Below are 12,809 nucleotides of genomic sequence, written 5' to 3'. Positions count from 1 at the left end.
ATTGGATGAGCAGTCAGGGAGCATGTTTCTGGGAAAAATGAATCCTCCTCCTCCCAGTGGTAGTTAGTTGTCTGTAGTTTTTTTGTCTAAAGGTGGATCCCTCCAGATTTCCCTCTTCCATAATTAAATGTCTATTGGTGTAGACTTGATTAGCAGCAATATTGTTAAGTTATCCCAGGTACTGTGGTTTGAATGAGAATGGCTCCCATATTTGAATGCTTGATTCCCAGAGGACTGAATAGTTCTCCAAGAATGAGGAGGTGTGGCCTTAATGGAGGAGCTGTGTCACTGAAGGTGGGTTTGAGGTTTCCAAAGCCCACACCAATCCCAGTTAGTGCTTTCTGCCTCCCTGCTTGAAACCGGTTGGAGATGTGCGCTCTCAGCTGTCCCTGCTGCCATGCCTTTGCTATGGCTCCACCACATCAACTCTAACCTTCAGGAGCCTGTTCCTAGGACATTGGATGAAGCTTTTCTGTCATTTCCATGAGACACAATCTCACAACAGACTCTCTCTTTCTCCACACCTGCCCCCGCCCCCCCTCGCCTTGTTTTTTTCAAGACAGGATTTCTCTGTGTAGCTCTGCTGTTCTGGAATTCACTTTGTAGAGTAGGCTGGCCTCAAACTCAGAGATCCACTTGCCTCTGCCTCCAGAGCACTGGGATTAAAGGTGTACTCTGTCACTGCCCAGCATTGATAGGGGGTCAGGCTGATATGCTTCACCCAGGCATCCTGTAAAGTAGGCGGTCACCTTAAGGGACAACCTTTACCAGCTCAAAACTTCTCACATTAGCAGTGAGGACTCTGGCATCACCTGGAATTATTATTTTCCTTATTCATAAGTTTAAGGTATTGGCTTGCTTGTCCTCTGGCTCTTACCATCTCCTTGCCTCGTCCTCCTTAATGCTCCTGAGCCTTTGGTACAGGAACTGTGTGGCCCTATGCCCGGCCACAGTGGAGACATTTTCAACAGTGTAACTGGTTTTAAATTGGAAACATTTTAAGTAATAATTACATTTATTTCTTTAAAATATGTTATGTCTGTGCATGCAAACCCATGCACACATACAAGCACACACACACATGTACAAACACCCAAGTGCTACAGCATGTGTGTGGAGGTCAGAGGACAACTTGTAGGAGTTAGTTCACTCCTTCTACCATGTGGCTTCACAAGATTAAGCTCAGATTATCTTGATTCGTGGCAATCTTGCCTGTCCTAGAGGCAAGTATTGTGCTAAGGAACTATTTAACCCTTTCAAGCCTCAGGCCATTTGGACAGATCTAGAACTTAAAGGAGAAAAGGTGAGTCAGCCAGATAAAGACAAGCCTGGCTAACAGTTTGGTTCACAGGTCGCACTTTCCCCTATGCATTTGCAAACCCTGTGGTGTATGTATTCCAGATCTCCACCTGACTGGATATGAATTGACTTTAGGCCTTAGGCCTCCCCATTCTGGTTTGACTTATTTCAAGAAGTGACAACATGTAACTTATAAGTAGTGTTTAATATCAAGTCCATGGAGCTGGCGAGCTGGCTCAGAGGCTAAGAGCACTTGCTCTTCCAGACGATCCTCCTAGCACGCACATGGTGCTTCCCCGCCCTTTGTAACCCCAGCTCCATGGCATCTAAGCCGCGCTTTGACCTCCTCTAGCACTAGGCATGTTGATGGTACACAGACATATATGTGGACAAGCCACCCATACCTCCCAAAAGCAGGGTTAAATCAAGTTATTTCATCTCTGCTGTGAGCAAAGCCATTTGCTAGATAAACTGCTTTAAAAAAAAATCACTTAATCTCAGAGGGGAGGTGTCAAGGACCAGCGAGAGACATTAGTTACATGGTGAACATATAATAAGAGCAAGGATTAAACCTTTGATGCTCTAAGTTATTAACATGTTGAGAATATAGCTTCCCAATGGCCATATCAAATTCCCAAGATAAATCAATTTATAACAAGGAAAGATTAATGCAAAATTAATGTCTCATAATTTCAGATGTTTCAGTCCACGATTGCTTGGTCCCACTGTCTCTGGGTACAAGGTGTAGCAAAGTTGCTCCCCTTATGGTGGCTGGGAAGTTGGTCTAAAAATACTCAAAGCAAAATTATAGCAACACTCAGAAATCCAGAAAACATTAAAAAAAACATCAAACATATTTTAAACCATAAATGTTGCTTGAAGCCATTTAGACTGGTAGTGTCCCTTAAACTTGGAGAAAGTGAGCCAGATAACAGTAAGCTCAGCATACCTCGGCCTGTGCAGTATGCACCTTCCATGGGTTGTTTCATTTCAGTCAGCAAATGCATTTTTTTTCACAGTCCACGAAGGCTTTTGATTGATGCTTTACATTTAAAAAAAGAATCCCAGGATTTTCCCTCCTGTTTGTTTTCCTCTCGCCTCTTCATGGTCCATGATGCCAGCCGAGGTTGTCAGCACAATGAAACCAAACTACTGTGACAGGAGCAGACTGTTCTGCCATTTCTCTAGGTCTTTGAGCTGAACATCAAATCTAGGGCTTATAACTCCACTTGTTCAACCTTCCTGTGAGGTTCATAATGATCTTCCCACCTCTGTGATCATCAATGATCTCAAATTCACCCATGTAGCCGTGCTCCATCACCACAGTTAAGAACCGAACAACAACTTTAGAACATGGCCTGATGAGGACCTGGCTTTTCCCTCTCTTCTCAGCGTTGTTGATGCTCTTAAGAGCATCAGCCAGAACATTCATGCTCACTATGGTGATGGCAAAGGAAGATGGCAGAAAGAGCAGCAAATGCATTTAATAAAGTCTTCTCCACATCGTTTGATGGCCTTAGCCTATTGCTGAATAATAATATTTCATTGAATGAATGAGCCACAGTTTATTCATTCACCCCTTGAAGGACATTCTCCTGGCTTGCAAGTTTTAGCAGCTGTAAACACTTAGGTGCAGGTTTCTTTATGTGTGTAAGTTTTAAACTTATTTGAATAACGCCATGAGAGAACGGCTAAGTTGTCATTCAAAGTAGTAGGATCACTGCATTCCTACAACAGTAACTGGGAGTTTTTTTATAGTTTTTTTTTTTTCTTATTTTATGTGTCTGGGTGTTTTGCTTGTGCACACGTATGTCTGTGCACCACATAGGTGCAGTGTGTGCAGAGGCCAGAAGATGGCATCGGATCCCTTAGAGCTGGAGTTACAGATGGTTGTGAACTGCCAGGTGGATGCTGGGAAGCCAACCCTGGTCCTCTGGAAGAGCAGCCAGTGCTCTTGAGCATGGAGCCTTTTTTCCAGCCCCATGATTAAATTATTAAGGGTTCTTTGTTTGCCTTGGGTACCAGTTCCTTCACTGGATATGTGTTTTGGAAAGATGTTCTTCATGTCTGTGGCTTTTCTTTTTATTTACGTAATATCATCTTTCACAGAATACAGATTTTTAAAAATTTAATGAGGTCCTTTCCCACACCAATTCTTCTTTCTTTCATGGACTGTTTTTGATGTTACATCTAAGCAGTGACCGCCAAGCTCACCGCCACGTAGAATTCCTCCCACTGCTTTCTATTTTTGATTTATAGCATTGGGTCTACAATTCATCTTTTAAATTTTCTGAACGGTATCAAGTCTGTGTCCACATTCTTAAATGCTCGAACACACATTCTATTCACCTCAGCATGCCATCTGTTGGACTAACTTTGCCGTTACTCAGCCAAGGCAGAGATTCTTCTGTCCAGTTGGGTTTATTCCTGGGTTTTCCATTCTGCTCCATCACAGTGAGTTTTGAAGTGAAGGGGGAGTGAAGGTCCTCTGGTTCTTTCTTCTTTAGTATTGTGTAAGTTGTTCCAGGTTCTTTGCTTTCTCACAGACAAAGTTTGGAGTAAACTTATCAATGTACACAAGATGGTATTTACTTTAAATGAGTAATATGTGTATGGTTTTGTTTGTGAGTGTGTGTATGTGTGAGTGTTGGTGCTGGTGAAGTCCAGAAGAGAGAGTTGGGTCCTCTGGAGCTGGGGTGACAGGCAGTTGTGGGTGTTGGGAACTGAACTTGGGTTCCCTGTCTGAGCAGAATATGTTCTTAACCACTGAGCAATCTTTCCAGTTCCCATAACATGGCATCTTAATTAGTATTCATTGAGTCTGTGGCTTAAGCTGGGACAAGGTGACACCTTGACAATACTGAGTTTGACTATATACATGGAATATTCTCATTTATTTATTTGGTTTCTTTCACCAAGTTTTGTGTCCTTCTTCATAAAGATCTTAAAGATATTAGGTACATTTCTGCATAAACATTTTATTTTTGTGATAATGTAAAAGGTAATGTGTTAATTTTAAATTCCACTTGCCCTTTGCTGAACTAACCATGTACACAGAAAGCTTGCTCTAATTAGGAGCTGGTGTGTGTGTGTATGTGTGTATTGTGCCTGAGTGTGTGTGTATGTATGTGTGTGTCTGAGTGTGTGAGTGGTGTTAATGTATGTGTGTCTGTATGTATGTGTGCCTGAGTGTGTGTGCATGTGTATGTGTGTCTGAGTGTGTGTGTTTCTCTGGGATTTCTTACTCAGACATTTTATCTGAAAGCACAGATCTTTTTATTTCTTCCCTCCTAATCTTTATGCTTTTTATTTTCTTTTTCTTACCCATCACAAAGAGCTTCTAATAAGATGCCGAATAAGAGCAGTGAGAGTGAACATTTCCATCTGTCTGTCTGTATGTCTGTCTATCTATCTATCTATCTATCTATCTATCTATCTATCTATCTATCTATATTGTGTGTGTGCACTCAAGTGCATTCCTGTGTGTGTGATCGTGTGTGTGTGTGTGTGTGTGTGTGTGTGTGTGTGTGTGTGTGTGTGTGTGTAGGACAGAGGGCAGCTTATAGGAGTCAGTTCCCTTCCATCAAGTGGGTTTCAGGAATTGAACTCAAGTCACCAGGTTTGGCAGCAAACATCTTTACCAGCTGGATTATCTTACTGATCCCTTTCTTACTGGTCTTATCTGGAAAAGGCTAGCTACTGTGACAAAATGGGATTTATCCCAGGAATGTAAGTTTTCTAGTGTAGAGAAATGTAACTGACTTTTATATTGAGTTTATAACCTGCAATTCTCTTAAATTTGGTTGCTGATTCTAATAGGTTTTTAGTTGTGTGCTTAGGATTTTCTATATAAAAAAGTATGTTGTTGAAATTGGGAGCTTTCCTTTCTCCTTTATAATACAGGCACCCACCTTTGATTTTCTTTCCTGGTGTAACTCTGGTCAGAACCATGCAGGATTGAATAGAAATGGAAGAACAGACATCTCATTTTGTTCCTGACATCAAGGAAAGAAGACTTTATTCTTTTATCATTAAATGTGACATTGGTTTTGAGGTTTTCACAGATGAGAGTGTCTCCTTCTACTTCTAGTGAGTATAAAGGGCATTAGCTTCTGTCAGATACTTTTCCTCCTTAATTTGAGACAATTGTGTAACATTTCTCCCTCATTCTAGTAATGTAGCATTGGTTGGCATTTCATGGCAGACAGCCCCTGCATTCCCAGGATAAGCTCCTCTTGGCCACAGTATATCATGCTTTGTATATGTTGCTGACTTTGTATATATGTTGCTGGCTTTTTTGCTGGAATTTAACTGGAGATTTTTAATATCTACATTCATAAGTAAAATGGAATGACATTCTTGTGATGCCTCTTGTGGCTTTTGATGTCTGGATCATGCTGAGGTGGCTGAATGAGCTGGAAAGCACGCCTTTTATAAATCAGTTCTTGGTCATTGTTTTCAGTTTCTCCAGACTTCATCGTGCCATGCAGAAATTAGTTTAGTTTAGGCCATTAGGTTCTCTTAGCAGGGTCATTTCTCTCTAGTCAGTTTCAGGAGGGGAGATGGCATTTCTGAAGCTTCCTGGTCTTATTATGGGAGCTTAGCAACATATTCTTAAGGTAAGAGTAGAAAGAAGTCATCCCACATCACGAGGAATCCAGTCTGCATAGTTCCTTAATCATTAGCCCTTCTCAATGGTCTTTTTCATTTCCATATGGATTTTTATGAAAGATTCAATCCTACTAAACAGGATATTAGGATTCCCATCCCAGACCTGAGTGAGCACACTGGCTTCATGTGCCACCAATCCCATTGTAAGTCGTTCTGTTCATCTCTAAAGGTGACATATATTAGTTTGTGAATTATGTAACATTGATCTTTCCTTCAACCCACTGTGTCAATGTGTAAAAATGGAATTAAGCTCAGCAGGTTGAGGCAGGAGGATCATAGGTTCAAGAATAGCCCAGGCTACATAGAGAGAAAATCTCAAAATGAAACAAACAAAAACTTACCTAAGGAAAATGAGCTAAGGATTTAATGGCTTCCTGCTATTGAAGATATCCACATATGGAAAACCAGCTCTCAGTGCTGAGATGTGGAGAGGCCTCTAGTAAACAGAAGTTATGAAATTTGATATTACAACACTTCCCATGAAGGCAAAAGAAATGGGTATCACTCTCTCCTTTTTAATTTTTTTCAAGGAGAGAACCTCACTTGGACTTCTCATGGTCCAACTTCCTTCCACTTTAAGGGAAGAAAAGTTTAACGTGGCTCTTAGCATCAGAAGTTTCAGTGCACGGTCACTGGGCTCCATGGCCTCTGGGCCCGTGGAACGAGGTCAGAGCATCATTGGTAAGAAGCATGTGTGGGGCAAAATAGCTCACTTCATGATGGACAAGAAGGAGAGAGAAACAGCACAGCAGGGCTACTGGACAAAATATCTTCCCTAGATACAGCCAATTGATCTACTTGATGCAACTAGGCTCCACCCGCATCCAAAAGTGTTTAACACTTTTCCGTAATGTCATTGGTTCATGACTCCATCCATGAGTCACTGCAGTGGTCACGTTAGAGTTCTCATGGCGTGATCACCAGATACAGCAGCTGGAGACTATGCCTTCAGTGTACAAACTCTTCAGGGAGCACTTCATATCTTAAACACAACAGGTAGGAATCGAGGTGCTTAGAAGGGTATCTCTGGTTTACACCCCAGCCACCAAGCTCACTTGCAGTTATACCTCATGATGTTTTCTTGTTTTGTTAAAACACTGTGTTACTGGTGCCTAGGGTTCTAGTGACGAGACTTTATTCACTTGTGTGTGTGTGTGTGTTTAGTGCATGCATGCGTGTGCGTACTGTGTGTGCTTGAAGACATGATATGTCCAATGCTGGTGGCCTCCTCTGTTGCTTTCCACCTTATATTTTGAGACAGAGTTTCTCACTGAACCTGGGAGCCAATTTGATTGGCTAGAATTGCTGGCCAGGAAACTTTCACTATTCTCCTGTCTCCACCTCTCAGAGCTGGGATTACAGTCATGAACCATAACACATGGCTTTTTACAGGAGTGCTGGAAATCTGAACCCAGTTCCTCAGGCTTGCACAGAAACACTTTTCTTACTGAAATGTCTCCATGGCTCACTCTTTCCCCCATTAAATCATGCTGATGGATGATTTCCAAGTTGTCTCAGTCGCATCTAAACTCTTCCACAGAATCCCAGCTGGCTGGCTGTGCTCAAGGCTAAAAGGCTGTTCCTGGTGCTGCTACGAGTAGGCCACACTATCCTTTCAAATTTCTCTTAGCAAACAGGATGTGAAGGCCACTTGGCAGAGGGACAATAATTTAATGCCCAGTGTCACCAATATCCGTTTTATAAGAGTAACATAGAGTCCTTATCTCTGGATTTCTTTATAAATACTGCAGGAGATAAGTGTGTAGGTATTCTGGATCTATTCAGGAAGAGTTGGATTAAGGGCAAAGGGAGCTGGGACTTAGACTTGGGATGCATAGAGAAGGAGCCTGACACTCAGGGTGCAGCATCAGACAAAACGAATGTTTGCTCCTGGATCATGGATTGCCCTATAGCTCTTGTAATGGACAGAAGTAGGAATTCGGAATTGGAATTCACAGACTCTGAGGGGCAAACATCTGACTTGGTGTTAGCAGCGATGGCAGAGGGTAGAGCTTGCTCTGTCCAGACTATCTATACGTATCTATCTAGACTAACAAGGAGACACATCTTTGCTCTCTGGAGAACTAGATTAAAGTGGACACTTCGAGGAGAGATGGCTTTAGAGTCTTCAACTCCTATTTTATTTTTATTTTGACACCATTTCTGTCTGATGGAAAACCACCAAGAATGGTGAGGTTTCAGGAAGCTTGTCCCGATGTTAACAACTTCCAAGAATGGTGAGGTTTCAGGAAGCTTGTCCTGATGTTAACAACTTCCATTACCACAGCAGGGTGCTCAGAGCTGGAATCAACTTCGGTCTGCTGCTGCTCACTCAGAATGCTGATTTTTCTAGTCCACATCCTTTCTCAGGTCTAGGACCCAGTCCACCCTCCTTCATCACATTTAGCTGTCATGTCTTCTTAGTGCCTCTGAAATGTGTGGCTTCCCAGTTCCCAGCGTTCAGGACTGTGACTTGATCAATCCTGGTCAATTACTTTGCAGAATTTCTGTCAGTTTGGGTTTGTGTGACGTTTCCTCTCCATTAGGTTTCGGTTATATGTCTTTGGCAGGAATAGCCTGTCGATGACTATATTTCCACCCACTACTTTTAGCACCTGCTGAGCATGCTAGCACCAATGAATGTTGTGAAGTTCAAATGAAAGTTTCTGTTTCTTCAGTATTGCTCTTTCTTTCTTTCTTTCTTTCTTTCTTTCTTTCTTTCTTTCTTTCTTTCTTTCTTTCTTTTTTTTTTTGGTTTTTCGAGACAGGGTTTCTCTGTGTAGCCCTGGCTATCCTGGAACTTACTCTGTAGACCAGGCTGGCCTCGAACTCAGAAATCCACCTGCCTCTGCCTCCCAAGTGCTGGGATTAAAGGCGTGCGCCACCACGGCCCAGCTGTATTGCTCTTTCTAGGGAGACATTGTCTTTGCTCTGCTCATTCTTGAGTCTGGAGTTAAAGATACTTTGTTTTTCCTAAGGTTACATTCTGTGTCCCCAGAATGTTGCCCATACATTTTTCTTTTCTTTCCCTTTTTCCTCCCTCTCTCCATTTTTCCCTTATTTCCCTCCTTTGTCCCTTTTTCCCCTTCTCACCCCCCGGAGCATTTCTTCCCTTGTTGGTATCATTCAATGTTCCTGGCCCAATTTGCATTTCTTCCTACTTCATCCCTAGAGCCAAACAATTTTCTTCATGTTAGAGAGTGATGTTGGACTAAGATGTGAGCCCTGAAAATATGTATGGCTTCTAAAAGGATCCATCATTGATTGCTCTATAGCACTTCTAATGGACAGAAGTAAGAAATCTGTGTAGCACACTATGTTTTTATCTATTTGTTACTGTTCGTTTTGTCACATGTACATCTATGGATCTTGAGCTCTGTGGCTTCTTTCCTCTTTTTCCAAGTCAATGTGCCATTTCTGAGCTTATTTACAACTTCTTTTTCCACTCTCAGGATGACAGACTGTAATACAAATATTCACTTGTTCTCTCTCTCTCTCTCTCTCTCCCTCCCCCTCTCTTTTTCTCTCTTTCTCTTCCTTCCTCCCTCCCTCTCTCTCTCTTCCCCTCCTTCCCTTCCTCCCTCCCCCTTCCTCTCTTCCTTGTTTTCTCTTCCTCTCTGTCACCCTCTTTCTTACGCACATTCATATACAGTGAAATGGAGCAGGAGAGGGAGTGTCTGTTTCACTATGTAGCCTTAGCTGTCCTGGAGCTTTATGTAGACTAGGCTAGTCTTGAACTCACAGAGATTCACCTGTCTGAGTGTTGGAATTAAACGCACAGCCATCTCATTGGTCCTAACCAAACATATTTTAAAAGGTTGCAGAGTTACCAACCCATGCTCCTATGAGAAGCAGATTTTCTAGAATAGGTTACCATTTACTTAGTTGCCTTCAGAGAGTATGACATTTTCTAGTTACTGGGTTGGCTCCACAGTCCACATCTCCCTGCTGTAACTCTGCCATTTGCTTTTTTTTTTTTTTTTTTAAGATTTATTTATTAGTATGCATAACTACACTGTAGCTGTCTTCAGATGCATCAGAAGAGGGCATCAGATCTCATTACAGGTGGTTGTGAGCCACCATGTGGTTGCTGGGATTTGAACTCATGACCTTTGGAAGACCAGTCAGTGCTCTTACCCACTGAGCCATCTCACCAGCCCATTTGCTTGTTGTTTTGTTTGTTTGCTTTTCTTTTTGCATTTCCCTTTTCTCATTTAGCCTCAGAAAATGCCATTTCTTGGCTCTTATAGCTGCTTAGTAATTAAGTGGATGCATGTACCATCATCTATTTGATTCAGTGAATGGGTGTACCATTATTTATTTAGCTATTTTTATGTGCATACTTACTGAGGTGGTTTCCAGTAACACTATCTATGCACACATAGTAAATAGCATGTAAAGAACAATTATGTTTATGCTTTCGGTGCTGTAGTTTCAGGGTGAGTTTCCAGAAGTGACACGGCCGGGGCCTGTTTGAGTTTCTGAGGAATCATCTGGTTTTCCTGCAGAAGCACTGTACCATCCGCACTCCTGACAGCGATGCAGGAGAATGCCCATCCCCTCAATAACTCACCAACACCATGAGTTGATACATTTAATTTTTTTCGAGTTGCTAGGTGAGAATTGTCACCTTAGTATTGTTTGATTTTTTAAAATGTAATTGAGTTTCGGCACTTTTTCATGCATGGGAGACATCTTTATATCTATTCTATAACGAATTGTCTGTGTATTTTCTCCAATTTTCTAATAGTAGTTCTGTATTTTGGTTCTCAAGGGGTTCTTCTTTATGTGAATGAGGATGAGTGTATGTTTGTGTTATGTTCATATATGTGCACATGTGTGTGTGTGTGTTGTGTACCTGTGTGCACAGGGTACATGTTGTTCCTCCTCAGGCACTTGGTGTTCTTGTCCAGGTTGTTTTCATTGGCCTGGGCTCGCTGGCTGTGCAAGGCTGGCTGATCAGTGAGCCCCGGGGATCTGTCTGTCCCCATCTCCACAGCACTGGGGTTACAGGTACAGAATTCACTCCACTTAGATTCTGGGCATTGAACTCAGGTCTTCATGCTCATGTGGTAATAAATTTACCAACTGACTTTGCATATGGGGTATGTTAGGTTTTGTTCCCTGTTCTAAATATCTTTTCTCTAGTTTTCTAACTTTGGATTACAGTTAGTTAGCTGGAAACTAACTCTCTTCTAGTGACTTAAACAGTGACTTCTGACTTACTCATACACCAACAGAGGTAAATTGTTTCATCGCTGACCATTTGATGCTCAAGAAAACAAATTACTTTATCATTCATGAGAATTAAGTGGTGGTTCAAATTATGTGTGCTATGGCTTCTGGGAAATTCAGGTGACTAGCTTGAGTGTACCCTAAAGCTTTGAGAAGTAACGGACAATTGGCTGTGCCTGAGCAAATGTCCATTTTTCTTTTTCTTTCTGACAGTTTCATACATGTACATGGTGTATCATGGTCACATTCACTCCTGTTACCCTTTCTTATCTCCCACCCTGCTGCTCCTCTCCAACTTCCCTGTGTGTTGTGGGAGCAGCTCTTATTCAGGTAGGCGGACCTGCGGTGTACTCTCGATTGCCGAGGCCCTGTTATAGCTGGGAGATAGTATTTTACAGTACCCCTCCCCATTCTTTGGCTCCTATGATCTTTCTGTCTCCTCATCTGAGATGGTCTCTAGGACTTAGAGGATGAAATGGGCATTATTTTGTAGAAAAGACCTGGATGTTTTGTTGTTGTTTTTGATTATTTATTTTTACTTTATGTGTATGAGTGTTTTGCCTGCATGAATATATGTAGACCATGCATATGCCTTATGCCCACAGAGGCCAGAAGAGAGTGTTGGGTACCCTAGAACTGGAGTTATAGAGAGTTGGGAGCTGTCATGTGGGTGTTAGACTCAAACTTGGGTCCTCTGGAAGAGCAGCAAGTGCTCTTGACCTCTGAGGTTCTCCAGCTCACTTTGGCCATTTCTAAGACTGTCACATGGCTTTGTGACTGCCCTTACTTTCCTTCACTGAATGCTTAATGTACATATTTCCTTTTTATTGCCCCAAACATGAGATGCTGAGCTTAGCAGTATTTATAGAGGAGGAAAGAAAAAAGAAAGGAAGGAAGAAAGAAAAACAAAACAAAACAAAATGAAAACCAAAACAAGCCCCTCCCCTGAAAAAACAAAACAAAAAACCCCAACCCTTTATTTTAGAGAAACTTGTCCACACAACGGACAGATGGTCTCCTTTTCCTGCCAACAGGGGTCAGATTTGGATGGCAGTGCACCACAGGACACGTTTGGAGGAACAATGGTATTTCAAATGCATGTAGAAAAACAAATATGTGTCTGGTGTGAGTAATGGTGTTTTCCCACTTGGCGCTTGCATCTTGTGGTGTGCTGCTCACTTATGATCTATGTGCTCTAACATGCAGTCGGCAGCACAGGCGTGGAGCCTTCTGAAACTGAGGGTTTATATAACGCCTTCTCCTTCTTCTCAAACACTCTTCCCTCAGCAGCCTATGCAGCTTCTGTTGGAGGCGGCCTCACAAGCCCTTAAGGATGATGAAAACTTTGAGCCTGAACGGGGACACATCTTTTCCAACTTAAGGAAGACTGTTGAATCCCGGGCTCCACAGCTGGAGAAAAAGAGTGCGAGTCTCTCAGGAAGGTAGCAAATGATCCAAGGGATGAGTCTGCAGTCTTTTCCCTGATGCCAGGGGCAAAGCATAAGCCTCTCCTATTAGGTGAGGGGCCAAGGAGTAATAGACAGAGGCAGAGGCAGAGGCAGAGAGAGGCAGAGAGAGGCAGAGAGAGGCAGAGAGGCAGAGAG

The 12,809-nt window shown here is 42.3% G+C and overlaps 1 non-coding gene and 1 pseudogene across 1 annotated transcript; both read right to left on the bottom strand.

The window, feature by feature from the left end:
* Positions 1 to 703: 703 nt before the first annotated feature.
* Positions 704 to 851, bottom strand: LOC116084049. Its single transcript, XR_004116013.1, has one exon. It is a non-coding gene; the product is annotated as a U12 minor spliceosomal RNA (small nuclear RNA).
* Positions 852 to 2,349: 1,498 nt separating this feature from the next.
* Positions 2,350 to 2,752, bottom strand: LOC116083414 (annotated as a pseudogene).
* Between the last annotated feature and the right edge of the window lie 10,057 nt (positions 2,753 to 12,809).

The sequence above is a fragment of the Mastomys coucha genome, unplaced genomic scaffold, assembly GCF_008632895.1.
Source record: "Mastomys coucha isolate ucsf_1 unplaced genomic scaffold, UCSF_Mcou_1 pScaffold8, whole genome shotgun sequence".
Classification (NCBI taxonomy): Eukaryota; Metazoa; Chordata; class Mammalia; order Rodentia; family Muridae; genus Mastomys; species Mastomys coucha.
The sequence above is the reverse complement of the archived record's forward strand: the minus strand, read 5'-3'. Positions and strand labels throughout refer to the sequence as shown.